This window comes from Pelobates fuscus, chromosome 4 (genome assembly GCF_036172605.1).
Source record: "Pelobates fuscus isolate aPelFus1 chromosome 4, aPelFus1.pri, whole genome shotgun sequence".
Lineage (NCBI taxonomy): Eukaryota > Metazoa > Chordata > Amphibia > Anura > Pelobatidae > Pelobates > Pelobates fuscus.
In genome coordinates, this window is record NC_086320.1 from 282653704 (window position 1) to 282680377 (window position 26674).

The 26674-nt window shown below is 40.6% G+C and overlaps 1 protein-coding gene across 3 annotated transcripts in view; it reads right to left on the reverse strand.

Annotated features, from left to right (window-relative positions):
• Positions 1-26674, reverse strand: part of ELMO1 (engulfment and cell motility 1) — a 381378-nt gene that overhangs the window by 330478 nt on the left and 24226 nt on the right. For 2 of the 3 annotated variants that reach the window (XM_063452153.1, XM_063452157.1), the window contains exon 1: positions 9615-9701. The exons of the other annotated variant lie outside the window; for it this stretch is intronic. The gene's annotated coding sequence lies outside the window, so the exon portion shown is untranslated. Of the gene's footprint in view, positions 1-9614; positions 9702-26674 lie in introns of those variants that run through there. 3 annotated transcript variants of the gene reach the window in all.

Sequence of the window (26674 nt, forward strand, 5' to 3'; positions counted from 1 at the left end):
CCTCTTTTCCGCACTATAACCACTACATGCCCCTGTTTTTTTATGTATACTGACCTTCCACACATGCAAACCTGTGTTCACCCACTAACTACATGCTAATTTGGTCTTGCATTTACACACACATACAGACTCTCAATAAGTATGCCCCTGTATACACACACTGATGTCCTGGACATACTAGAATGAATAAAAACAATAATAATAAAAAAAAGTGTATTTAAAGGAACACTATAGGGTCAGAATACAAACTTGCATATATAGTGTTAAAAGCACTGTTTGGGTCACCAGCACACCCCTTCCCCTCTAAAAAAAGTAAACTTACCTTTATTCCAGTTCAGCCGGTGCTGGCTCAGCCCATGCTCTGCCCCTTGGTTGAGATTTCAGCCTTTCCATTGCTTTCTCATAGGAAAGCATTGGGAAGCTAATGCGCACGCATGTTAAAACGCTGCTTACGCCAATTAGCATGTACTCATAGAGATGTGTTGAATCAATGCATCTCTGTGGGGAAAGTTCAGCGCCTCCATGCAGAGCATGGAGACACTGAACATCGGTGCTGCTCATTGCCTATCACTGACCCAGGAAGCACATCTAGTAGCCTTCTGAGTGACTGCCACTGGAGGTGTCCCTAGTCAGCAATGTAAGCACTTTTCTCTGAAAAGGCAGGGTTTACATTAAAATGCCTGCAGAGACTGACTATACACACCAGGACAACTAAATTAAGCTGTAGTTGTTTTGGTGACTATAGTAGTTGGTACAGCCATGCTACACAAACACACATAAATACTACCCTAAAAAAACACTCTTAATCCACGGATCCTGATACAACACACAAAAATACACATATAAATACATATATTAGCTTACACCAGGGCTCACAGTGAATAGTGTGCATTCACTTTACATGCACATATAATCAAATACACGGTACATATACACTATCATGTGTACCAGCATAGATATTAATCTGTAAGGGGCCCAGGTCCTAGTTTTGCCCGGGGGCCCGAGGCACTGTCAGTCCACCCCTGTAGGAGACACATATCTCAATACAGTCTGGTAATGGAAGGTAGGGGGGAATTCCTCGACCACAACTACGGAGCATATTCATAAAACACTAATAAGATACAAAGTAAAAAATGCCACATGGCTTAGTTATTAAAGTATGAGCGCAATTATAAGTCAGCATGCTATAAGCTAGGGTGGTAGGCCACCTTGGATGTTTTTTGAAGCCTGCTTTAGAAACAGATAAAAATCCCTCCAGTCACTACTGTAATCCATAAATCGGATGGAAAAAACATGCCATTCAAGATTCCATCAAAATTGATTTAAATTGTGTTTAGATCAATACAGAGACCAGACATCATTGATTGCAGCACACTGAATCAAATGTAGTTTCCTTCACAAACTGTACGGGCTCTTATAAAATTAACGGTTTGACTCCGACCTGATCTCATCACTGTAAACGGAATGCAGAGATCTATTTAAAAATTTCTACCACGTGATACATTGGTCTACTTTATTCTAAATTACTCTATGTAAAAAAAAAAAATGAAAAAAAAATGAAATAATAGCAATTTAGCAGAGAGGAAATAGACAAAAGTGCATTGAAGAAAAAAAATAAAAATAAAATTAATTTAAACTACAACGCCAATATAAAAAGGGATGTAAGCAAAGCAGCTGCAGGGGTTTAATTCATGTTTAGCTCCAATTTATGGTATTTCTAAAAAACTCCCAATTAAAACAGAGGGATTGGCTGACATGTGCCAGTCATATTCGAATCTGGGAAATTTTACTTGCAAGAACCCACCAATCCTGAGGAATTGCATCTAACACAGGAACGTCAATGATGTTATACATTTGGGCATTTTACCTTTCCCCAACATCATCTATTTTTTGTTGTAATCTTGAGTGTCCCTTTAACCCCTTAAGGACCAAACTTCTGGAATAAAAGGGAATCATGACGTGTCAGACATGTCATGTGTCCTTAAGGGGTTAACCAAATCGTACATGCATAACTGGTTAATCCAGTGGTTACTAAACCTTTCTTACCAGTAATCTAAATTATGCACATGGCATTACGCTGGCAATCCTTGGCAGAATGAGTATTAATAACACTGGCACAGCTGGGCAGATAACCGCAAGATATATGTCATTTATCTCCCAGGCCAACTTAATAACTAGAGTAGATTGACGGCCAAGATAAACAAGGAGTGAAAATATGAGCTAGAACAGAAATACAGCAAATTCCAGTAAAATGTCACACGGAACGTTTTCTTGCATTTATTAGTTTTCAGCAAATTTGATAACCACAAGGCCACTAGGACACAATCCGAACAAACTTAAACAGAGACTTGTGCATGTATTAAAATTCATCTGACAGAATATTAATGTGTTTTATAAAGAAATGGAATAAAATGATTATAATTTAATTAAGTTGTCATCACGCATTTAATTTCAAAGTATTTCTGCACTTCAACAACTGTGCTATGTAAAAGGCACAGGACAGTTTAAGTTTAGTTTTTCTTATTAAAGCTATTTATATGAATATGACACTTCAAGCAACAGAGCCACATTAGATCCTTAAAAATGACCGTGCTCCCTTTTCCTACTCAGTAATGCTGCATCCACATTATAAAAAGCATTACAGCATTATGTCCACTCTACTAAAGCTAACTGTACATTTAATTTATAAAATATTTTACCAGGAAAGATACATTTTCAAGTATGCCCTGGGTCCACAAAACATTGCATTGTTACATTAGGGTACAATAAAATACAAAAACAATATTAATACACAATACACTGCGTGCAGAATTATTAGGCAAATGAGTATTTTGACCACATCATCCTCTTTATGCATGTTGTCTTACTCCAAGCTGTATAGGCTCGAAAGCCTACTACCAATTAAGCATATTAGGTGATCTCTGTAATGAGAAGGGGTGTGGTCTAATGACATCAACACCCTATATCAGGTGTGCATAATTATTAGGCAACCTCCTTTCCTTTGGCAAAATGGGTCAAAAGAAGGACTTGACAGGCTCAGAAAAGTTAAAAATAGTGAGATATCTTGCAGAGGGATGCAGCACTCTTAAAATTGCAAAGCTTCTGAAGCGTGATCATCGAACAATCAAGCGTTTCATTCAAAATAGTCAACAGGGTCGCAAGAAGCGTGTGGAGAAACCAAGGCGCAAAATAACTGCCCATGAACTGAGAAAAGTCAAGCGTGCAGCTGCCAAGATGCCACTTGCCACCAGTTTGGCCATATTTCAGAGCTGCAACATCACTGGAGTGCCCGAAAGCACAAGGTGTGCAATACTCAGAGACATGGCCAAGGTAAGAAAGGCTGAAAGACGACCACCACTGAACAAGACACACAAGCTGAAACGTCAAGACTGGGCCAAGAAATATCTCAAGACTGATTTTTCTAAGGTTTTATGGACTGATGAAATGAGAGTGAGTCTTGATGGGCCAGATGGATGGATTGGTAAAGGGCAGAGAGCTCCAGTCCGACTCAGACGCCAGCAAGGTGGAGGTGGAGTACTGGTTTGGGCTGGTATCATCAAAGATGAGCTTGTGGGGCCTTTTCGGGTTGAGGATGGAGTCAAGCTCAACTCCCAGTTTCTGGAAGACACCTTCTTCAAGCAGTGGTACAGGAAGAAGTCTGCATCCTTCAAGAAAAACATGATTTTCATGCAGGACAATGCTCCATCACACGCGTCCAAGTACTACACAGCGTGGCTGGCAAGAAAGGGTATAAAAGAAGAAAATCTAATGACATGGCCTCCTTGTTCACCTGATCTGAACCCCATTGAGAACCTGTGGTCCATCATCAAATGTGAGATTTACAAGGAGGGAAAACAGTACACCTCTCTGAACAGTGTCTGGGAGGCTGTGGTTGCTGCTGCACGCAATGTTGATGGTGAACAGATCAAAACACTGACATAATCCATGGATGGCAGGCTTTTGAGTGTCCTTGCAAAGAAAGGTGGCTATATTGGTCACTGATTTGTTTTTGTTTTGTTTTTGAATGTCAGAAATGTATATTTGTGAAGTTTGAGATGTTATATTGGTTTCACTGGTAAAAATAAATAATTGAAATGGGTATATATTTGTTTTTTGTTAAGTTGCCTAATAATTATGCACAGTAATAGTCACCTGCACACACAGATATCCCCCTAAAATAGCTATAACTAAAAACAAACTAAAAACTACTTCCAAAAATATTCAGCTTTGATATTAATGAGTTGTTTGGGTTCATTGAGAACATGGTTGTTGTTCAATAATAAAATTAATCCTCAAAAATACAACTTGCCTAATAATTCTGCACTCCCTGTATATACCAAATTTAACATAGAACAGGTAGGAAATATATAATCAATCATGACAGGTGCATTCTGTTTTGAGGTATGTAGAGAGGGATCTCTTAACCCCTTAAGGACACATGACATGTGTGACATGTCATGATTCCCTTTTATTCCAGAAGTTTGGTCCTTAAGGGGTTAAAGGACTTTAGGCTTGGGGAATATTTGAAAGTATGCGGGAGGTCGTTCCCCAATTGCGGTGCTCTGTAGGAAAAGGAGGATCGGGGACACTTTCTTTTTGTATTGAGGTAGACTAAATAAAGTGCTGGTACTGGATCGGAGGTTATAGGAGGTGGGAACAGCATTCTGCTCAGGTAGAATGGGAGCTTCCCAGAAAAGTACTCTAGTAATGGCTAAAACTAACTTGTCACAAAGTTTTGCTACTTTTTTAGTACAATTTTCATTATTTAAAATACTTGTGATATTGGAACTACATCTCTCATACACAGCATATGAAAACAATGGGATGGGCCAGGATTGGCTGAGAAACTACAAAGGCTACAGACTTGAATCACTTGAAAGACAGGACATTCAAATGTGATTATCATTTTTTTATTTCGATTTTTATGTTTTTACTAATACATAAAACTGTGGATAGATTTCACCTCCAAGTACAACAACCACTACAAAATGCTGTATTGGCTATGGTGCCAGGCATGGAATGACCTCCTCCACCAATGTAAGTAGTCAAAGCATTTGCAACAGGTTTTCCTGAAGAAATTTCTGTATAGGAGTTGAAATGTCAACCTATGGAATTTTGATACAAGAAGAAAAAAAAAAGAATTTTACTGGAATCCCAGAGTGCTGTTACTACGCACCGGGTAGTAAATGGTATATACATTATTTAAGTTTGATTGCAAAGCTATCTGGGAGAAATTACATATATATATATATATATATATATATATATATAATTCTATAATTTCTATATAAAAATGGTTTATTGTTTTTGTGTTTGGTTTAACACTTATGTTGTATGATCGTGTAGTTGTGCGTTTAATTAGGGCTCTAGATTGCAAATGTGGGTTTCCTCTAGTTAATAGTATCCTAATTGTTGGGTGTGGGAGGGGTAGTCAAGAAATTTCGATTATTTTACTGCTCATCAACCATGCCTTAGGTGTGAGGTACTTTATAAACCACAACACAAAGCCCAGTCACATTATAAGTCAATATAATTAAGGTAACATCTAGGTTAACCCCCCCATACCCTCCTCCCACCCCCCCCCCCCACTCTCAGCCAATAAGCCTGCCCTGCAGTGCAATGCCTACCTCAAAAGGGCTAATTAAAGCTCTTAAGCAGGAGGAGGACGTGCAGCATTGCAGGTGGGAGCGGTGCCCGGCAGACTTCTGGTACAAAGTCAAACTGCTATAAAAAAAATTCACAGCTAACATGCAGCACCATAAAGAATACAGCTGTAATGGTTATGGTGTTTGGAGTTTTCCTTTAAATCTAAACCTTTAACGTTAATGATATTGCTTTATATCAATTTGATTATTTTCCTTTCTTAAAAGGGGCATTCCAAGCACCAAAACAACTCAACTACAGCTCATTATAGTAGATATGGTTTTTATAGTGACTATAAGTCTATGGCTAAACTGGCCCCACATTTCTCACCTTATCATAGCCATATGAGGCTGGACAGATTTGTACTTCAAAATACAAAAGTGAAATGTCCATTATGAATGGAAAAACATCCACATTTTCAGTAAGGCTGCAGACGGGGCTATTATTGTGTCAACCTGCTCCAAAAATCAGTGTGACAGCAAACTGTGGGAAGTACCCTTAGACGCATATCAATATAACCATTACAATGAGCTGAAGATGTTATGGAAGATATAGTACCCCTTCACACTGCAAGTGGCAATATTTTCATAAATGAATTATTCTAACATAAAGTCAGCACAACAATAATTGTTTTGCAGACAGTATACATTGAAACATAGAATGTGACAGCAGATGAGAACCGTTTGGCCCATCTAGCCTGCCATTAAACATGTTTCATATGCATGTCCAGTAAAATGTGAGCAAAAAAAAAAAAAAAAGACACACAAGGATGTTTAACATAACAGGACTTAAATAGGTACATAAGTATATATTAGGGTCAAACCATCACAGAAGCAAAGCGCTTAGAACTGGACATTTACAAGCATTCCCCCAAATAAACCTCTTTAAAAGATCTTTGCCATTAAAGGGGAACTGTCACTTCTCGTCACCCCCTCCTCTTTTTGACGAGCAGTTGAAGGGTTAAAAACCATTTGTACAATTATCTATTTCCAGCATTGAGGTCCTTTGTACCTAACAAAAATAAATTAAAAAGCAGTGTAGTAATATTTTTTTTATGGGGGGTGGAGTAAATTCAACAATGGTGTTAAGATGAACTACAGATTTACTACAGGCATTAGAATTGCTAACATGTATAAAAGAACCTTTTATATGTCTGTCAGTTTTCAATCTTCAAATTGTCACGTAATTTATCACAGTTATCAAGTCAATGCAAGTTACTGTTTAAAGTGATGTCAGTGAATCACAACTTATATTTCAACAGATTAGCTGTTACACCCCACATTATCCTGATAGGGACTGCATCTTAGTGTTCAAGCCTTCAGTTACTTGTCAGGCTTTAGAGGGGGAAACTATAGTGCCAGGAAAACAAACGCGTTATACAATGCTTTCCTAAGGGTATTCCGGTGATGCTGAACGTTCTCATGCATAGCCACTAAAGGGACGAAAGCTGCAATAATTACCTTTTCAGGGTTAAGGGTGCTGGGACACTGCACCTAAACCACTTCAATGAGCTGAAGTGGTCTGGGTGCTTATAGTGTCCCTTTAAATGGATGCTCAACATATAAAAACAACTTTAGCATAATAAAATGCTTTTGGTAAATAAATTATGTCCCTGCAGTCTCACTTCTTAATTCTATGCAACTTAAGAGTTAAAGGGAATCTGCAGAGCTAGCACAAGGGCCATTATAGCACCAAACCACTTCATTCTGATGCATAAATAAAGATGTACACAAACATTCACTGTAAAAGTTGGAAAAGGTAAGGACCAAATGGCAGGTAACATGGCGCGAACCATAGGGTTACAGATGTCTTCGTGCACAATTTATTTTGGATCCCCGGGTGGGCATGGTCAGTTTACTAACTCCTCCTATTTACAAATTTCCAGGGGCGTACCTGGAGCATTTGGCACCCGGGGCGGATCCTCCCTTGCCAGCCGCCGCCCGCGCCTAGCAGCCAGCCCATCTGGCATGTCAGTTAGCCGCAAGGCTAACAAGGCATTTGCCCTGGGCATTTGGGGGCGGCTTTTTTTGCCACCCCCGGGAAATTTCCGCCCAAGGCAAATGCCTTGTTAGCCTCGCGGCTAAAACGTCCCTGCTCACATATATACACACACACACACACACACACACACACACAGACATATAGGAACACACATGCAGTTACATAGAAACACAGTCATACACAGATACAGACAAACACTGACACACATACAGACAGAGAGAAAGACACACAGGCACAGATACACATACAGATACACACACACAATGATACAAACACAGACACCCAGATACACAGACACACAAACACACACTGACACATACAGATACACATATACCAACACACACACACACACACACACACGTATAAGTGTGGGGTGATGGTGTGAGGGAGAGGGGGTAATGGTGTGAGGGAGAGGGGGTTGATGGTGTGCGAGGGAGGGTGATGGTGAGAGGGAGGGGTTGGGTGATGCGATGTTGCAGAGCTGCAGACCATGTGTTAGAGATCTTGTGAGCTGCAGCACTTACAATTTCAGAGCGTTGCCATTGTAACCAGTGGCAACACTCTGATTAGCAGAGCTTGTGAGATCTCTACCACATGTCTGCAGCTTTGCACCTGGTGGATCTGCAGAACGGAAAAGAGTCGGGCCCTCGGTCACAGATCACAGACCCGAAAGATCAGTCTGCCATAAGGCGAGTTAGGCAGGTGTGAGACCCCAGTCGCCTACTTCACCTAAATAGAGAGCAGCCTCTGTCAGTGCCCCCTCCTTCTGGCTCAGCTCCCTAGCACCTGTGCAGGGTGCACCTGCCGCGGATTGGCCCTGGAAGGCACCATAATCACTATAACTTATTGTAGTCGACATAGTACAAAGACCTTTTTTGGTACAGTACCTCACTCTCTTCTCAAACCTTTTTCTAGAGCACCGACAAAATCTAGGACTCTTCCAGCACCCAAACAAACAATCTTCTTCAACCAAGATATTTCAATTCCTCATGCGCAGCCCAAATCTGGACAGCACTGACAGCGCTAGACATGATTAAACCCAGCTGTGAACACTGCTTATTGTTGCCATTTAACTATTAACACCAATAGTGCCATTAGCACTGTTGGAGAGGCTGGCCTACAAATACATATATCAATAGCTCACAGATGTTCCTATTTAGGAGAGACAGTCGCTTCTTTGGGCCCAAATTCCTATGTCCCTCTTTTGAAGGCTCTTTATACTGTTGGTAAGTGTATAATGGAGCTCCACAACAATAATAGTCATAGTAATGAACCACAATAAATGTTAAAGTAAATACAATGTTTGTACAATAAATACATTGTTCTTGTTCTAAGCTACATTTTAGTTATATATATTATTAGGGAGTTACCTAAAATTTCTCAGAGCAGCCCTGCCCCTGACCACCCCTCCACTCGCACCCTTTTACTTTGTCCATTTGAAATTATGGGAGGTATGAATATCTCTGTCCAAAAGAGGTTGAATCATGCCTCATGTTCAAATGCATAACAAACTGAACAATACAAAAAAATATATATATATATATATGTTTTGTTTTGTTTTTTTTATAGCAGTTTACAAAAGACACAAAGTGCAGCTGCAGCTGTGCCCTGTTATCATAGGGTTTGCCGTCTTTTTAATTTAAGCCTCAGACAAAAACCTATAATTCTTTATATTTCATCCACAATAGCAATTATCTTCCTGTCCGATGCAGTTCAATGCGACAATCTGGTGCTTTCAAAAAAAAAAAAAAACAACCACACCCTATACTTTTTCTTTAAGCTCAGCCAAGAACTACCCAATTGTGCACTTGTAGAGACAGCTTAAAGGCACAGGGATAACAGATGAATAAACAGTGCATAGTATGGAAACCATACTACAGCATAAGTACACACAACATGGCGCTACCCCTGTATCCTGTACTTCACATTATCTTCCGTTACAATAAAGAAGAGATGTTTTACAAACTTACTCATAATCCTCGACTGTAAGATAGCAGTCCTCAGTTCACGATACTACACTATGTAAGGGAGATTTCCTTGTACAGCATTCAAGGTTGCCCTTAAACAGAGGAAATGGGCTGATACACTTTCGCAACAAACAACACTCTTCAAGAGGAAACCGGCAGTACATCAATGTGTGGCTAAGCAAAATAACATGATTAAGAAAATAAAACCTGTAATGTGTCAAGAAGCGCCAAAGTTGAATATTGTAGTGATCTCAGCATGTTTTTACATTTTAGATTTAAGTAGAACTGTAGAACCAGCCAAAAGATTACATAAGCAAAAAAAGAAAAAAAGCACAACAGAAACTTTTTGTAAAAAAAAAAAAAAAAAAAAAAAAAGAAGTCAACTTTAAATTTAAAACCAAAAAGGAAGTTGCGATGGAGGGAGAGCGAAAAAGATGCAGCAATAGAAAGAATATGAGAAATTGTGCTTAAAGGGAAGCTATAGTGCCAGGAAAACAAACTTGTTTTCCTGGCACTATAGCTCCCACTTTGTCAAGGCCCCCCATGGTGCAGAAGTGGTTAATAACCCCTTCTGTCACTTACCTGGGTCCAGCACTGATGTCCCTTCGCCCACGTTCCTCCCCCGCCAACAGCAGCGGAGACCTAATGCGCATGTGCAGCAATGACATTATGCACTGCTTTCCTATGGGGATTCTGTCAACGCTGGAAGTCCTCATGCATAGCCTGAGGACGACCAGCGTCGTTTAGACCAGTGTTCCACCAGCGTCGTTTAGACCAGTGTTCCCCAACCCAGTCCACATGGACCACCAACAGTCCAGGAATTATGTATTTCCCTGTTTTATTCCAATGGAGATACTGACAAAACTTGGACTGTTGGTGGTCCATGAGGACTGGGTTGGGGAACACTGGTTTAGACAACAGTTGTCTAAGCACCTGAAAGTCCCTCTAGTGGCTGTCTGTTTATAAAAACGGCAATAATTACGTGCTCAGGGTTAAGGGTGATGGGAGTTTGCACCCAGACCACTTGAATGGGCTGAAGTGGTCTGGGTGCCTACAGTGTCCCTCTAAAGGAACACTCCAGACAGGTATAGCATCATAGAGCGTTTTGTGTCTGGAATCTGTCATTTTTTTGACAGTTTATAAAACTGCACTTGTATAATTGAGGGCAGAATCACATCCCTGGTTGTCACTCAGATAACCGGGGCATATTTATTCAATTTACTTTATCTCCATAGAGCTAAATGAAGTGGGAGGCACGCTGGCCCAGAGTTTGCCTTCCTTCCACCCTTCCTAATAAGCTGTATTTCGGCCCACTGGAAAGCCGCGTGTGCATTTGCGCTCATGCCTCAAGTGAGAAGTCACTGATCGGTGTATCCCCTGGCACAGACTAAACCGGGGATTGAGGAGAGGGCTTTCTGTATGCAACATATGTAAGCTGTTTTTATATAACCCCAAAGAAAACATGCACGAAAAAATACATGCATATTACCTTTAGTGTTCTATATGCTTAAATAATAATATACTTAAAAAAAAAAATTAAAAAAAAGAAATGCAATGGATTCCTTCTTTAAAGTATAAACAACAAAAGTCAGATGCACGCAAATGCAACCTAACAGCCAACAACAACAAAAATAAAGCAAACAAAACAAAAAAAGGCACAAGGGACATTCGCAGCATAATTACATCATCTTATTGCACTTTTATAGTGCCTGGACACCATCCCTTTGATCACTGTTGAACCATCTTAGAATAGTTTAATAGTGAATGAGAATCCCCGGTCACCTGCAGCCAGGCCCATGCGGAGATATGGAGATTAAAGTCTGCCTTTGCTATGCCAATTCATAACAGAAATGGGAGGCTGTGATAGGCTAAGTCTGAGAGTGGTCAGTTGGCACAAGCCAATGTGGAAGCATTAGCCCAGACAGAGGTGCTGGACAGCTGTCTGCAAGGGCCTTAGTCCAAAGTTTAACCTTTCAAACAGAGCGAAAGCATACGGATCATAAAAAAAAAGATTTCTATACCAAAGCAGATAGTAGAGAAAAAAAATTCTCTGTACTATTTATTAGTACACATCTTCTGGGTTTTTCAGACCGTTTAAATGAAAATGGTCATAGATTCTGCAAACTCAAAATGCCTTCATGCAGGAGCACACCTACATTTGCAGTTATGTCATTTCTACCTCCGATCAGTTCCGCTGTGTTTTTATTTTAAGATACTTGCCTGTTCTTAACAAAATCTTCCAGTTTTCTGTATATATAATAAGATGCGGACAAGAGCGAGGATTGTCAAAAACATTTTAATTATCCTAATTTTGTCTTAAATACATGCATTGGCATTGACTCCCCTGCTTCCCCTTAAAGGAAGTTACACAGACTGATTGCTGCTTAGGATAAAGAGGAAAGTCTTGCTACTAAAATTAACTTTTCCCTAACTAACTTTGCATGATGTTCCCCTGTTTGTACATTGAAGTCCTGTACTAGCAAAGAGCCATATTGTTGGGTTGTATAAATAGAATATTTCTAATTTGATATACTTTTTTGTTTTGTTTGTTTTTTAAGTACATTTTTAACCGACATGTGCCATTCATGTTAATAAAAATGCATTTTATGTTTTCAACATATTCTCTAATGTTAAATTTGGCACTATAGCTTCATGAATGCACATTTGAATTCCTAAAGCTATAGAGTTCCTGTAAAGGGACACTATAGTCAACGGTATCACTACAGCTAAAGTTAGTAGTTCTGGAGTCTATAGTATGTCCCTGCAGGCTCGGCAATGTAAGCACAGATACACCTCTAAGTGCTGTCACTCAGATGGCCAATAGAGGTGCTCTTCCATTCAGCATCTTCCCGCTCTGCATGGAGACACTGTACCCTCCTCATAGAAATAAATTGATTTAAACCAGCTCTATGAGGAGATTGGGGCAGTGCAGCGTTTTGCCGCACATGCGCAATAGCCCCCCAAGGCTTTCCTATGGGAAGTCATTGGATTGGCAGAGACTGCCAAGACTGCGAGAGTCAGCCACAGCGAGACCAGTGTGGCAAGGAGGAGAGGATACATTTAAAAACCCTTTAACTCCATTCTGAGAGGAGTAGGTCATCTGAATATATACTGCAGCCCGATAATATTGGGAATATATGTTTGTATTCCTAACACTATAGTGTTCCTCTAAGTTTTGCCAACTTGAGAAAAGAAACGCCACTAATAAATGAGCCTTCATTGATCACAATACTCCAATCATAAATTTGAAGGATAAAAACAAGGTCTGTTGAGGAAAAGCCAATTATTTTCCCTAGGCCCGTGTTATCCCTTCAGAAAAATATTGATATTTTTTGCTTTTTAATGACATTGTAACAATTACCATGAAAAAATAATTATATATATATTGTAGAGCCTCATGACAGTAACATGGAACATTTTAAAAAGATGAAAAAAAATGTAGTAATAATAATAATAATGATATGATGAAACCACCAGTTATCAGGATTTTGTTGCCTATATCTGTAGTGGAAACAGTTTTACTCTATGGTACCAACTAGGTGTATGGTTTCTTCCTGTTCACTATATTATTACAAACTGTGTTACTATACCAAAAATTGTGCTAGACGTGATTGTGACAGGGTTATTCACTAAAATGTGAATTCAGCTATTTTGACCATAAATTTGAAATTCACTTTGAATTCTCACTTCAATGAATAACCCTGTATGGGGTCTTGGACAATTAATCTGAGCCATATTTCACTTAAAGAAAAGCTATAAGCATTATAACCACTCGAGTGCTCTTGCTTGGAAGCTTCCACCTATCCATAGGACAGGTGTGGGCAATCTTCGGCACTCCAGATGTTGTGGACTACATGTACCCTGATACTTTTCCGATAACATTTCTGTAAGAGCATCATGGGAGATGTAGTCCACAACAGTTGCCTACCCGTTGCCATAAGAAGAAGTGAAGGCAGGGATCAGAACCCGGTGGATCCCTGTTATGAAATCTAACTGCTCTAATAGGATGTGAGTACTTACTAGAGGGGTGGGAGCAGGGCACTTCCGGCACAATGCTCACTGCAGCGAGCTATAGTGGTTATGATGCTTCAAGTGTTCCTTTAAATAATCCCTATCACATGGTTGACAATATTTGGATAAAAACATCCAGTGGACACTTTGCATCAATGCAATCAAGAAATCTGATTATAGACGGGTTTGCCATGCCCACCAGTTCCCACAGGTCTGCATGCTATGTCTTCACCATATGATATTCATAATCTAATTTATAGCCAAAATAACACATATCATTTAGACATACCAATTGCTTATAATGCAGACTATATCGCCACTCTCCCAGCACCTCCTCTGGAGAACATCACAGGAACAGGAAGGTTGCCTTTACCGCACAGCATCATATTCAAATAAATTATATTTTACCCCACTTACATTCCTTTATTGGACCAAACTTGTCTTAATCTGTAAACTTGCAATTCATACTGGATGTCATTTTTAAAATGTGGGCCAAAGTCCTGTGACAATTATATAGCAGGACAGGAGGCCAAAAAACAGGACTGTCCCATGAAAATTGTCTATCTGTTCATTACTTTTCATTATTATTCCTAATATTGACTGGCTAACCCTGCTCTTTTCAATTAGCATCCCTGTCAAACAGGTCAGAAGGATTTTTCCATGGGCTAAAATTGTATTTTTCTCATTATTAAACATCTTAACAATTTTACTTATTTTTGTATTGTGGAGCGCGCGCACGCATGCACGCACACACATTATATATATAACACAAACAAAAGGAAAATACTGGAGAGCAATGTTTTCAATCTATTAAATATGCATACAATGCAAAGTAATTTTGCTGGATTTTAGATTGCATAGGAAGAGAAGGGCATGTATATACTCTCTATCGGCTGTAAAGTACTTATTAAAAGGTGGCAGAAAACAAAAATAAAGTTTGCTAGAGTATTTTCCTTAACCCCTTAAGGACACACAACATGTGTGACATGTCATGATTCCCTTTTATTCCAGAAGTTTGGTCCTTAAGGGGTTAAAGGAATACTATAGTCATCTAAACAACTTTAGCTTAATTAAGTAGTTTTAGTGTATAGATCATGCCTCTCAGGTTTCACTGCTCAATTCACTGCCATTTAGGAGTTAAATTTACTTTGTTTCTGTTTATGCAGCCCTAGCCACACCTCCCCGGGCTTTCATTGACAGAGCCTGCATGAAAAAAAAACTGGTTTCACTTTTAATCAGATGTAATTTACCTTAAACAATTGTATCTCTTTCTCTGTAAATTGAACTTTAATCACATACAGGAGACTCTTGCAGGGTCTATCAAGCTATTAATATAGCAGGGGATAAGAAAATCTAAATTAAACAGAGCTTGCAATAAAGGAAGGATACACTTTAGATGACTCTTTACAGGAAGTGTTTAGGAAGGCTGTGTAAGTCACGTGAAGGAAGGTGTGACTAGGGTTAATAAACAAAGTGATTCAACTCATAAATGGCAGATATTTGAGCATTGAGACTGCAGGGACATGATCTTTACACCAAAACTGCTTTATTAAGCTAAAGTTGTTTTGGTGACTATAGTGTCCCTTTAACCCCTTAAGGACACAGGACATGTGTGACATGTCATGATTCCCTTTTATTCCAGAAGTTTGGTCCTTCAGGGGTTAATGTTTTTAAGTTAATATGCTGGATCCCAGAGCTATTCATTATATAAATACCAAATATCTTCCAAAAGACATTGAAGGGACTGTTGCCTAAATAATGTAAGTGGGCAGCAGGGAAAATGTATACATTGTATACTAGCACAGTGATGGACAGTCCAATCCTGGGATTTTACAGGTTAGTGAACTACATTTCCAATGAAGGCTTGAAGTGTGAAAAATGTGCAGTCACTAAGTTACAAATATCTCTGTTTAGGAGTTTTTAGTTACATCCTCTGGCACCATGTGCTAATTAGTGATGTACCGAACTGTTCGCTGGCGAATAGTTCCTGGCGAACATAGCGTGTTTGCGTTCGCCACGGCAGTTCGATCCGCCCCCTATTTCGTCATCATTGAGTAAACTTTGACCCTGTGCCTCATGGTCAGCAGACACATTCCAGCAAAATAGCAGCAGACCCTCCATTCAAGACCCTCCCACCTCCTGTACAGCATCCATTTTAGATTCATTCTGAAGCTGCATTCTTAGATAGAGGAGGGAAAGTATAGCTGCTGCTCATTTGATAGGGAAATTGATAGATAGGCTAGGGTATTCAGTGTCCACTACAATCCTGATGGACTCATCTGATCTCTGCTGTAAGGACAGCACCCCAAAAAAAGCCCTTTTTAGGGCTAGAACATCAGTCTGCTTTTTTTTTTCTGTGTAATGTAATTGCAGTTGCCTGCCTGCCAGCTTCTGTGTCAGGTTCACAGTGGATACTGTGCCCACTTGCTCAGTGCCACCACTCATATCTGGTGTCACAATAGCTTGCATTTAAAAAAAAAAAAATGTTTTCACTGTAATAGATTGAATAGCAGTTAGTTGTCTGCAAGTTGTCTTCAGCGTGTACTCTGCCAACCTCTGCAAGTGCACTTTGCCACTCATATCTGGTGTCACAATAGCGTGCCTTTAAAAATCAAAAACGTTTTTCACTGCAAGCTAATAGCAGTCAGTGTCCTTCAAGTGGGTGTCAGGCCTTCAGCGTGTACTCTGCCAACCTCTGCCAGTGCACATTGCCACTCATATCTCGTGTCACAATAGCGTGCATTTAAAACCAAAAAACTTTTTTCACTGTTATAGATTGAATAGCAGTTACTTCTCTTCAAGCGGGTGTGTCAGGCCTACAGCGTGTACTCTGCCAACCTCTGCCAGTGCACATTGCCACTAATATCTGGTGTCACAATAGCGTGCATTTAAAACCAAAAAACTTTTTTCACTGTTTTAGATTGAATAGCAGTTAGTTGTCTACAAGCGTCTGTGTGTCAGGCCAACAGCGTGTACTCTGCCAACCTCTGCCAGTGCACATTGCCACTCATATCTGGTGTCACAATAGCGTGCATTTAAAACCAAAAAACTTTTCTCACTGTTATACATTGAATAGCAGTTAGTTGTCTGCAAGCGGGTGTGTCAGGCCTTCAGCGTGTACTCTGCCAACCTCTGCAAGTGCACTTTGCCACTCATATCTGGTGTCACAATAGCGTGCCTTTAAAAAGCAAAAAAGTTTTTCACTGTAAGCTAATAGCAGTCAGTGTACTTCAAGCGGGTGTCAGGCCTACTGCGTGTACTCTGCCAACCTCTGCCAGTGCACATTGCCACTCATATCTGGTCTCACAGTAGCTGGCACGCATAGTACCACTAATCCAAAAAAAATGACAGGCAGAGGCAGGCCACCCCGCAGGGGCCATAGTGGTCGTGGTGCTGTGATTCCCTTTGGCCCTAGAATAATGCCCAGTTTTCAGAGGCCACGTACCCTGAACTTGAAAAGTTCTGAGGACTTAGTTGACTGGCTAACACAGGACACCCAATCTTGTACAGCCTCCGCTCGGAACCTTGACGCACCATCCTCCTCCAGCTTAGCTTCGGGCACCTCTCAAGATACCACTCACCCGCCTGCCGCCACCACCAACACTAGCACCACAGCCGCTTCACTTGGTATGTCAGAGGAGTTATTTACACATCCGTTTGAAGAAATGAGTGATGCGCAACCATTATTGCCAGAGGATGTAGATAACAGGGATATGTCTCAGTCAGGCAGCATTACACACATGGACGTACGGTGTGATGATGATGTTGTACCAGCTGCTGCTTCCTTTGCTGAGTTGTCAGATACAAGTGAAGCGGATGATGATGCGTCACGTGGGTGCCCGCTCGGCAAGAAGAAGAACAGGGCGAAAGTTCAGATGGGGAGACAGAGAGGAGGAGGAGGAGACGACGAGTTGGAAGCAGGGGGAGGTCGTCGCAAGGAGCTAGTGGCACAGTCAGACAGCATGCATCGGCACCCGGGGTCAGCCCGACAGCACGCCAATCAACGTATGCTGTGTCCACCACCAGAATGCCGTCATTGCAGAGCTCAGCAGTGTGGCATTTCTTTTGTGTGTCTGCCTCTGACAACAGCGATGCCATTTGCAACCTGTGCCAAAAGAAACTGAGTCGTGGGAAGTCCAACACCCATCTAGGTACAACTGCTTTGCGTAGGCACATGATCGCACATCACAAACGCCTATGGGATCAACACATGAGTACAAGCAGCACACAAACTCAAAGCCGCCATCCTCCTCCTGGTCCAGCATCTTCAGCCACGTCAACCACTGCTGTCCTCCTTGCCCCCTCTCAACCATCCGCCACTCCGTCTCTCGCCTTGAGCAGTTCCCGCTCATCTGCCCACAGTCAGGTGTCTGTCAAGGACATGTTTGAGCATAAGAAGCCAATGTCAGAAAGTCACCCCCTTGCCCAGCGTCTGACAGCTGGCTTGTCTGAACTATTAGCCCACCAGCTTTTACCATACAAGCTGGTGGAGTCCGAGGCGTTCACAAAATTTGTAGCTATTGGGACACCGCAGTGGAAGGTACCGGACAAAATTTCTTTGCAATCCCCAACCTGTACTCGATTGTGCAAAAGGAAGTAATGGCATGTCTGGCACACAGTGTTGGGGCAAGGGTCCATCTGACCACTGATGCCTGGTCTGCAAAGCATGGTCAGGGCAGGTATATCACCTACACTGCGCATTGGGTAAACCTGCTGACGGCTGCCAAGCATGGAATGCGTGGCTCTGCAGAGGAGTTGGTGACACCGCCACGACTTGCAGGCAGGCCTGCTGCCACCTCCTCTACTCCTCCTACTCCATCCTCTTCCATAACCTCCTCGACTGAGTCCTCTTCTGCTGCTGCGTCTTACTCCACATCAACACCCCCCCCCCAGCTCCCCAGGTACTATTCCACATCCCGGATACGGCAGTGTCACGCCGTCTTGGGTTTGACTTGCTTGAAAGCAGAGAGTCACACCGGACAAGCACTCCTGTCCTACCTGAACGCACAGGTGGAAAAGTGGCTGACTCCGCAGCAACTGGTGATTGGCAAAGTGGTTTGTGACAACGGAACAAATTTGTTGGCGGCATTGAAGTTGGGCAAGTTGACACATGTGCCGTGCATGGCACATGTGTGTAATCTGATCGTACAACGCTTTGTGCATAAGTACACAGGCTTACAGGACATCCTGAAGCAGGCCAGGAAGGTGTGTGGCCATTTCAGGTGTTCCTACACGGCCATTGCGCACTTTGCAGATATCCAGCGGCGAAACATGCCAGTGAGGCGCTTGATTTGCGACAGCCCGACACGGAGGAGGAGGAGGAAAGGGAAATGAGTAGCTTGGCATCCAACCTTGTGCAAATGGGGTCTTTCATGCTGTCATGCCTGTTGAGGGACCCTTGTATAAAAAGGCTGAAGGAGAACGACCTGTACTGGGTGTCCCCGCTACTAGACCCCCGGTATAAGCAGAAAGTGACGGAAATGTTACCAAATTACAACAAGTCGGAAAGGATGCAGCATTTGCAAAATAAATAAAAAAGTATGCTTTACACAGCGTATAAGGGTGATGTCACAGCACAACGGGAATCTAACAGGGGGAGAGGTGAAAGTCATCCTCCTCCTCCTCCCACGACCACGCCAGCAAGAACAGGCCGCTTTAAAGACGTGTTGTTGATGGAGGACATGCGGAGCTTTTTAAGTCCTACGCATCGCCACAGCCCTTCGGGATCCACCCTCAGAGAACGACTCGACCGACAGGTAGCAGACTACCTCGCCTTAACTGCAGATATCGACACTCTGAGGAGCGATGAACCCCTTGACTACTGGGTGTGCAGGCTTGACCTGTGGCCTGAGCTATCCCAATTTGCGATAGAACTTCTGGCCTGCCCCGCTTCAAGTGTCCTGTCAGAAAGGACCTTCAGTGCAGCAGGAGGTATTGTCACTGAGAAGAGAAGTCGCCTAGGTCAAAAAAGTCTAGATTACCTCACCTTTATTAAGATGAATGAGGGATGGATCCCGAAGGGACTGACAAAAAAAAGGCCTGATGAGATGAGCTGCCTTGGGCTAAAAATGGTCCACACGCTGCTGTATTTTAGCTCTGAATGCCGGTTGACTTGCGTGACTTATCCGCCACCAGCTAGGGTTCAAGCCGCAATGTTTTAGGGCACTTTCTGCCTGGGAAACAAACATCAATTTTTATGGCAGCTGCCACAGCAGCGACTGCAACAATCCCTAATTTTTCAGGCATGTGTACATGCCTAATTTTTCGGCCCTCTGGTGCTGCACTGTGGCTTCAAAAACCAAACCAAAAAAAAGGCACATAACAGGGATTAAACTGATAGGAATAGTACTACTTAACACACCACTCCTATCTGGTGGCACATTAGATTGCACGCGCAGTGCCCCAAATTTGAAGTAGGAGGACTGACCAAGCATCTTTTTCCATCTCCCGGTTCCTAAAATCGATGCCATATACACGTCCCCTGATAGGGCGCCAGCTCGTTATTCTCTTGGGCGCCAGCTCGTTATTCTCTTTTTCACTTCACTAGGGACACTTTACTGCACTATGGGCACTTAGACCCACTCTTTGTCTTGCACACTGTTATTCCTAGCCAGCATCTGTGATGGGAAATCAGGCAGTCATCTAAACGTTTAGATTGAGCTTTAACTTAGAACACCCTTGAAGGTGTTGAAGGAGATTAGGGCTAGATTAGAGGATTCTTCTTAGACCTCTCTGAGTCTTTATAGCCCTTCTACCTATCCAGCATTTCTGGAAACTAGCTAAGAGAAAGGGTGTCTGTGTGTCTGTGATACATTTAACTTTATATCACCTTATTGACACTTTATCACTCCGGTCTTCATACTCTCTGCCTATACCCATCTATTTAGAGGGAATTTCCTTGCCCCTGTCAATATGATATAATAGGTAATAGTATTACCATTATTACACAATTAGGTCTCTGAGGACAGGTGTCAATCCATATCTGCCAAGTGACCCTATGTAGGGGGAACAGTCCCTATTCTGCTTTGTGTCAGTGTGTATCAGGGGCTCTGAGGACAGGTGTCAATCCATATCTGCCAAGTGACCCTATGTAGGGGGAACAGTCTCTATTCTGCTCTGTGTCAGTGTGTATCATGGTCTCTGAGGACAGGTGTCAATCCATATCTGCCAAGTGACCCTATGTAGGGGGAACAGTCTCTATTCTGCTCTGTGTCAGTGTGTATCATGGTCTCTGAGGACAGGTGTCAATCCATATCTGCCAAGTGACCCTATGTAGGGGGAACAGTCCCTATTCTGCTCTGTGTCAGTGTGTATCAGGGTCTCTGATGACAGGTGTCAATATGTCATATGTCAGGGTATCAATATGTCATATGTCAGGTGTCAATCCATATCCATTGTGATTTAGGAATGTTAGGTGATTTATGCCCTTTATGGATTAAAACCAGACTCTGCATCAACTGTGTAATTTTCCATGGAAGTTTTGCCATGGATCCCCCTCCGGCATGCCACAGTCCAGGTGTTAGTCCCCTTGAAACAACTTTTCCATCACTTTTGTGGCCAGAAAGGAGTCCCTGTGGGTTTTAAAATTCGCCTGCCCATTGAAGTCAATGGCGGTTCGCCCGGTTCACCGGTTCGCGAACGTTTACGGAAGTTCGCGTCCGCCGTTCGCGAACCGAAAATTTTGTGTTCGCGACATCACTAGTGCTAATTCAAATATTGACTAGTGGAGTTATTTACTGGCAGATGATTACATATAATAATGACAAACCACAGATAGTACAAATCTCAAATGCATATTTGCTTCATCTGCATTAGTGTTTTCCAAATCATCAAGTTTTGATAAATGGATCTTAAAGGAATACACTAAGCACCAAAACAACTTTAGCTTGATAAGGCAGTTTTAGTGTATAGATAAGTGGCTCCTATACCAGTCCTCACGCGCCCCTACAAATCCAGGATTTAGGGATGACCCAGTTGTGTCCAAGGTGTTTTTAGAAGAAGAAGAAAAAGAAAAAAAAAACGACACCATTGGGTAATCCCAAATCCTAGACTACGGAAAGGGTGCATGAGGCTTGGTCTAGGAATAGATCATGCCTCTGCAGTCTTACTACTTAATTCCTTGCCATTTAGGAGTTAAATTATTTTTGTTTCTGTCCGTGCATCCCTAGCCACAACTCCTCTGATTGTGACGCACACAGCCTATACGAAAATGGTTTCATTTTCAATTAGATGTGATAACACAGTGTGTTTACTTTAGAAGTGTGTATTCTCTGCTCTGTCAAATGAACTTTATTTACACACAGGACACAGCTGGAGGCTCTAGTAAGCAATTAACAAGAAGGAAACAAGACATTCTAAAGTAAACACACTGTGTAGTAAGGTAAGTTTAAGCATTAGATCTCTACAGATAATGCGTAGGCCACATGAAGAGGTGAGGGGACTAGGGCTGCATAAACAGTGATTTAACTCCTAAATGGCAGAGAATTAAGCTATTCTCCAAATCTACACCATTAAGCTAAAATGTTGGTGCTTTCTATTTCAGCATTCAGCATCTCAACACTCTGCATGGAGACTCTGAACACTCCTCATCCTCATAGAGATCCATTGATTTGTTGCATTTCTATAAGAAGATGCCAATTGTCGCAGCACTATGTTTTGCCGCACATGCGCAATAGCCTTCCAATTCTTTCCTATGGAAAAGCATTGGATAGGCTCAGATCATCAACACTGATGATCTCAGCCATGGAAGGGGGGTCAGCCACAGCGAAACAGGCGCGGAGATGATAAAAAAGTTAACACTTAGGTCAATATTTATATTAATCATACGTTTATTTTTGGGAGGGAATATTAATATAATATTACGACTATGGGATTAGTTTTCCGCAACCATAAAAAAAAAAAAATGTTTTTCAATCCATACATTTTCTGAAATCTGGATAATTGGAGAAACAAATGAAAAAGAAAAAAAGTTATCGACATTCACAATGAAAAGTAATAGAAAAATGTAAACAACTTTTTCTTGGTGTGGTGGGGGAGGAACAGATTAAGGGCTTTCAATTTGTGAGTGATGAGCTTTTAAACTTTAATTCAGTGATGATTCTCTAACTGTCAAAGATTAAAGGAGATTAACGATTTTTAATGGAGATGAAGGAGTCAATAGAAATAGCTTATGTTCCCGTGTCGCAAATACGAGATATGCCCATGATAATTCAGACCACATGTTCTTTAGAAAGGGTAAACAGAAGGCATGAAAGGGAGAAGCAATGCTAAAGCCATTAGACAAATTCAGCAAAACAAATTGACCCGTGGCATATACATATACTGCATTTAAAACTCCAAAAATGCATATTTTTGATGTGAATAATTGTATTATTATAATATGCCTCCAGCGTCGCAGATGCGCTTCCAGTGGCTGACCAGAAGACAGCCACTAGAGGCTGGCTTAACCCCAAATGTAAACAAAGCAGTTTCTCTGAAACTGCTATGTTTACATCTGAAGGGTCAAAACCTGAGGGACCTGGCACCCAGACCACTTCATTGAGCTGAAGTGGTCTGGGTGACTATAGTGTCCCTTTAATTAACTAAAATTCAACATTTATATTATAGAACACATTCTTCCATTAAATATTGAAGTAAAAATAATTTATAATAATATTAGTTGGACTTTGAAGGTGTACTAGTAGAATAAAGAGCATTGAATTTAGACTGCAAAAAGGTTTCACAAACAAAGCAAGTAAGATAATCTGCTATCTGGTTACTGTCTGTTTTTCACATTTATGATTTATTAAACCGCCAATGTTGCTTATAGAGTAATAGGAAATAACTGAATATACCCATCTGTCCACAATGTTAGCAAGTAAGCCGTTACAGCAATAAGAATAAACAAAGATAGAAAACAATATTTTATAAACAAACAAACAAATAATTGCACAAGGAAGACATGAATATACAGAGCCAGTGCAGTAAAGGAGCCATTCTAAGCAGGAAATTGAATGACATTTTATCTAGCAGTTTGTACGATGTATTACTAGAAAGGAAGTAACATTATCTAAACAGACTAAATTGACAGTTGTACTTCACTTCAGAACAACAGAAATTATCGTCACATGTCACAATTTAAGCTTTTGCGCATTGTCATTTTATATTGTATCTGTTAGTTTTTTTAACATGGTCTTTTTAGTGATGCAGAATTTGTAGTTATCTAAACAATTAGTGATATATAAAATATTACATTATTTAACACCAATATTTTCCCTTCCAAAAAAAAGGAAATTCACTCCATAAGACATTACTGAATATTTTATATTTCATTATTATTATTATTATTATTATGATTTATTTGGTGAATCACTTTTGATTTTTTTTTTTTTTTATTAAATCAGTTTTGCATAAAAAGTTTTAAAACAATCACTATACCACCTCTAATCAGACGACCACAATGTCTGACCACTATCCTAAGCAGCCTACCACTGAAAATGTTTTTTTTTTTTTGGCATCCTGTGGCTTGCCTTTTTCAACTGTGTTAGTGTTGTGCTTCTGACTTTATAGAGAGCTGTGACCAAACTGTACGTGACATCATGTTCAGGGAATCCTTCTCCCCTGCTGGATCCTAAATCATTGTGATCAAGTTAACATTGAGCTCTTGGAGGTGAACAACCCAAGTGATACAATCTATCATTTCCCTCTGTTATTCAAAACATACACAGAAAAATTCAGAAACACCTAAAGACCGGTCACATTTCATATATCCAGGGATCCATGTCATCTGCTACAAATTTGCTCTACATTTTATGAATCATATGTTAAAAAGGTACACACCAAACATCATAACCACTACAGTGCGGCAAATTTGTTATGGTGCCAGAAGTGCCCTTGCCCTCCCAATGTAAGTAGCCACACCATTGCAGCTCACTTTGACTACAAACTAATTGGGGAGAAGGGGTACCATGTGCTACTTCCTGCCTTCACTTCAGCCAGAAGCTCTCAGCTATGAGCTATTTCTGGCACTGCATGGCTATTGGCTCATTGACTTATGTGCTGACCCATGCAGGAATTTTGGGCTATTCTGAAGGCTGGGAAAAGGCAGGTCGTGGCACCCGTCACACCCCAGTTTCACTATTTACAATGCGATTATAACAGCGCACTCGTGGCACTAGAACCACTATCATCTTGACAAGCGATTGGACCTCATATTCACCTTATTCATTACTTTGCCAACACTGATCATATTACCCCTGATCTATCCAATTAGTGTCCCCATCACAAATGTCAGAGGGCATTTTCTGTGGTTTAAGATCTTTTTTTTTTTCTCATTATAGATTATACATTTTAAAACTTGCTTTTTAATATACAACATCATCAAAATGAAAGAGTCATAATTTATAAATTATTTCAAGGTAATGAATCTCTAAAAAAAAAAAAAAACATCAAGTAATGCATACATGTAAGCAGAAAATAATCCTCATAAAACCAAAATCTAACACTATACATACAACTTTTCACATATTTCCTTTAAACAGCAGGATATGTATACAAGTAATTTCCTACAAGTTCCACCAACATATCTATAGACTACTCACACAGAAGAATACAATGTTTCCACCCACAGTAGTTATACCAACCTGATCCGACCTTGCCACACTTTCCACAGACAAACCAAAATGCAATAAGGGGCATCCTTTTCTAGTTCGTCCCCAAAATACAAAGCAGAGTGAAATAAAACTCAGCATATCTACAAACTCTACACAGTTTAGAGGGGCTATATGAAAACCTGTAGGAACGAACTGGTTCACTGTGGTTATATATACATATATTACTGTGTCCCCATAATTAATTCAGCTTCTATTTGGAGTTGAACATCTATACCTTAGATATAAGGTTTCATAAATGCGGATAACATTTGGTTTGATTTAGGTAGCAGTTAACATGAGGATGATTTCATACCATTTCTGCATGGGGCTGAGGAAGGTGCCCCATCTGACTTGAGATTCCAGAACAATGAATCTATTCGACAAACTAAATGTAACCATCTACAGGTCTACGTCAAACACTTTCAATAATAACAACAAATGGTTGTTAAAAATGTCTTATGTGGATAGTGGAAAATAGATACAATTCATTTACAGTTTTTTTCAGGTATAACCCCATCATATAGGTTTTATTAAATACTAATCTGCAAAATGTAGAATTTGTAAAAGTTATGATTACAGATTCACGTCATCAGAAATCTGGTGGTGCTTAAAAAAAAAAGAAAAGAAAAGAAAAAATACACAGCGAGTGCGCTGGATTCTGTATTTTGTATATTTTGGCCCCAGCAGCACCCTATAATGTATGCATGTTTAGGTGAGTGCAGCCCTCTTGGTTTCTTTTATATATCTGGGAGTCCCAGGCCAACTCCTTGGTTTTGCACCCCTCCCTGTTACAGGTGCCTTATTCCAGGACCCCATTTAGCCGTGACTTGCAGAGAGTCCCAGTAAGGAAGTATTTCCCAAGTAAGTGGATTAATCTCATAAGAGCAAGAATTAGGCTGCTATTAGGATAGGACCTGCCGAAGATGGGGTACTTTGATGTAGTTAGCAGGCTTATGCAATGTATGATCATATAATGTAACTAAACCCCCATCATTTTTTGCCTAGGTGAGGTGTTTTTAAATAAAACTATTACAATCTCTAAGATTTGAAATCACTGTTTAGTTAATAAGCGAGTGCGCTGGAATCTGTATTAGATATATATATATATATATATATATATATATATAAATAAAAGATTTTTAAAATATCGGTACTCATTTTAATTTTAATAAGCAGGAATCTACTAATGACAACACAATCACATTAGCATCTGATCTTAACCCTTTCGCTACATGAAACCTTTATAAACAAGTGAGCTATGCGTACCCTCTAGACCTGAAGGAGGCTAAAACACCAAGTAAATTAATATATGCTTACATTTCTATTCTGTGAAAACTAAATAATAGATATTGGAATCAGCACGTTAATAACAAACCAGATGCAGTTTACTGCGGACGCCAGTTGTGCCGTTTCCTTGTGAAG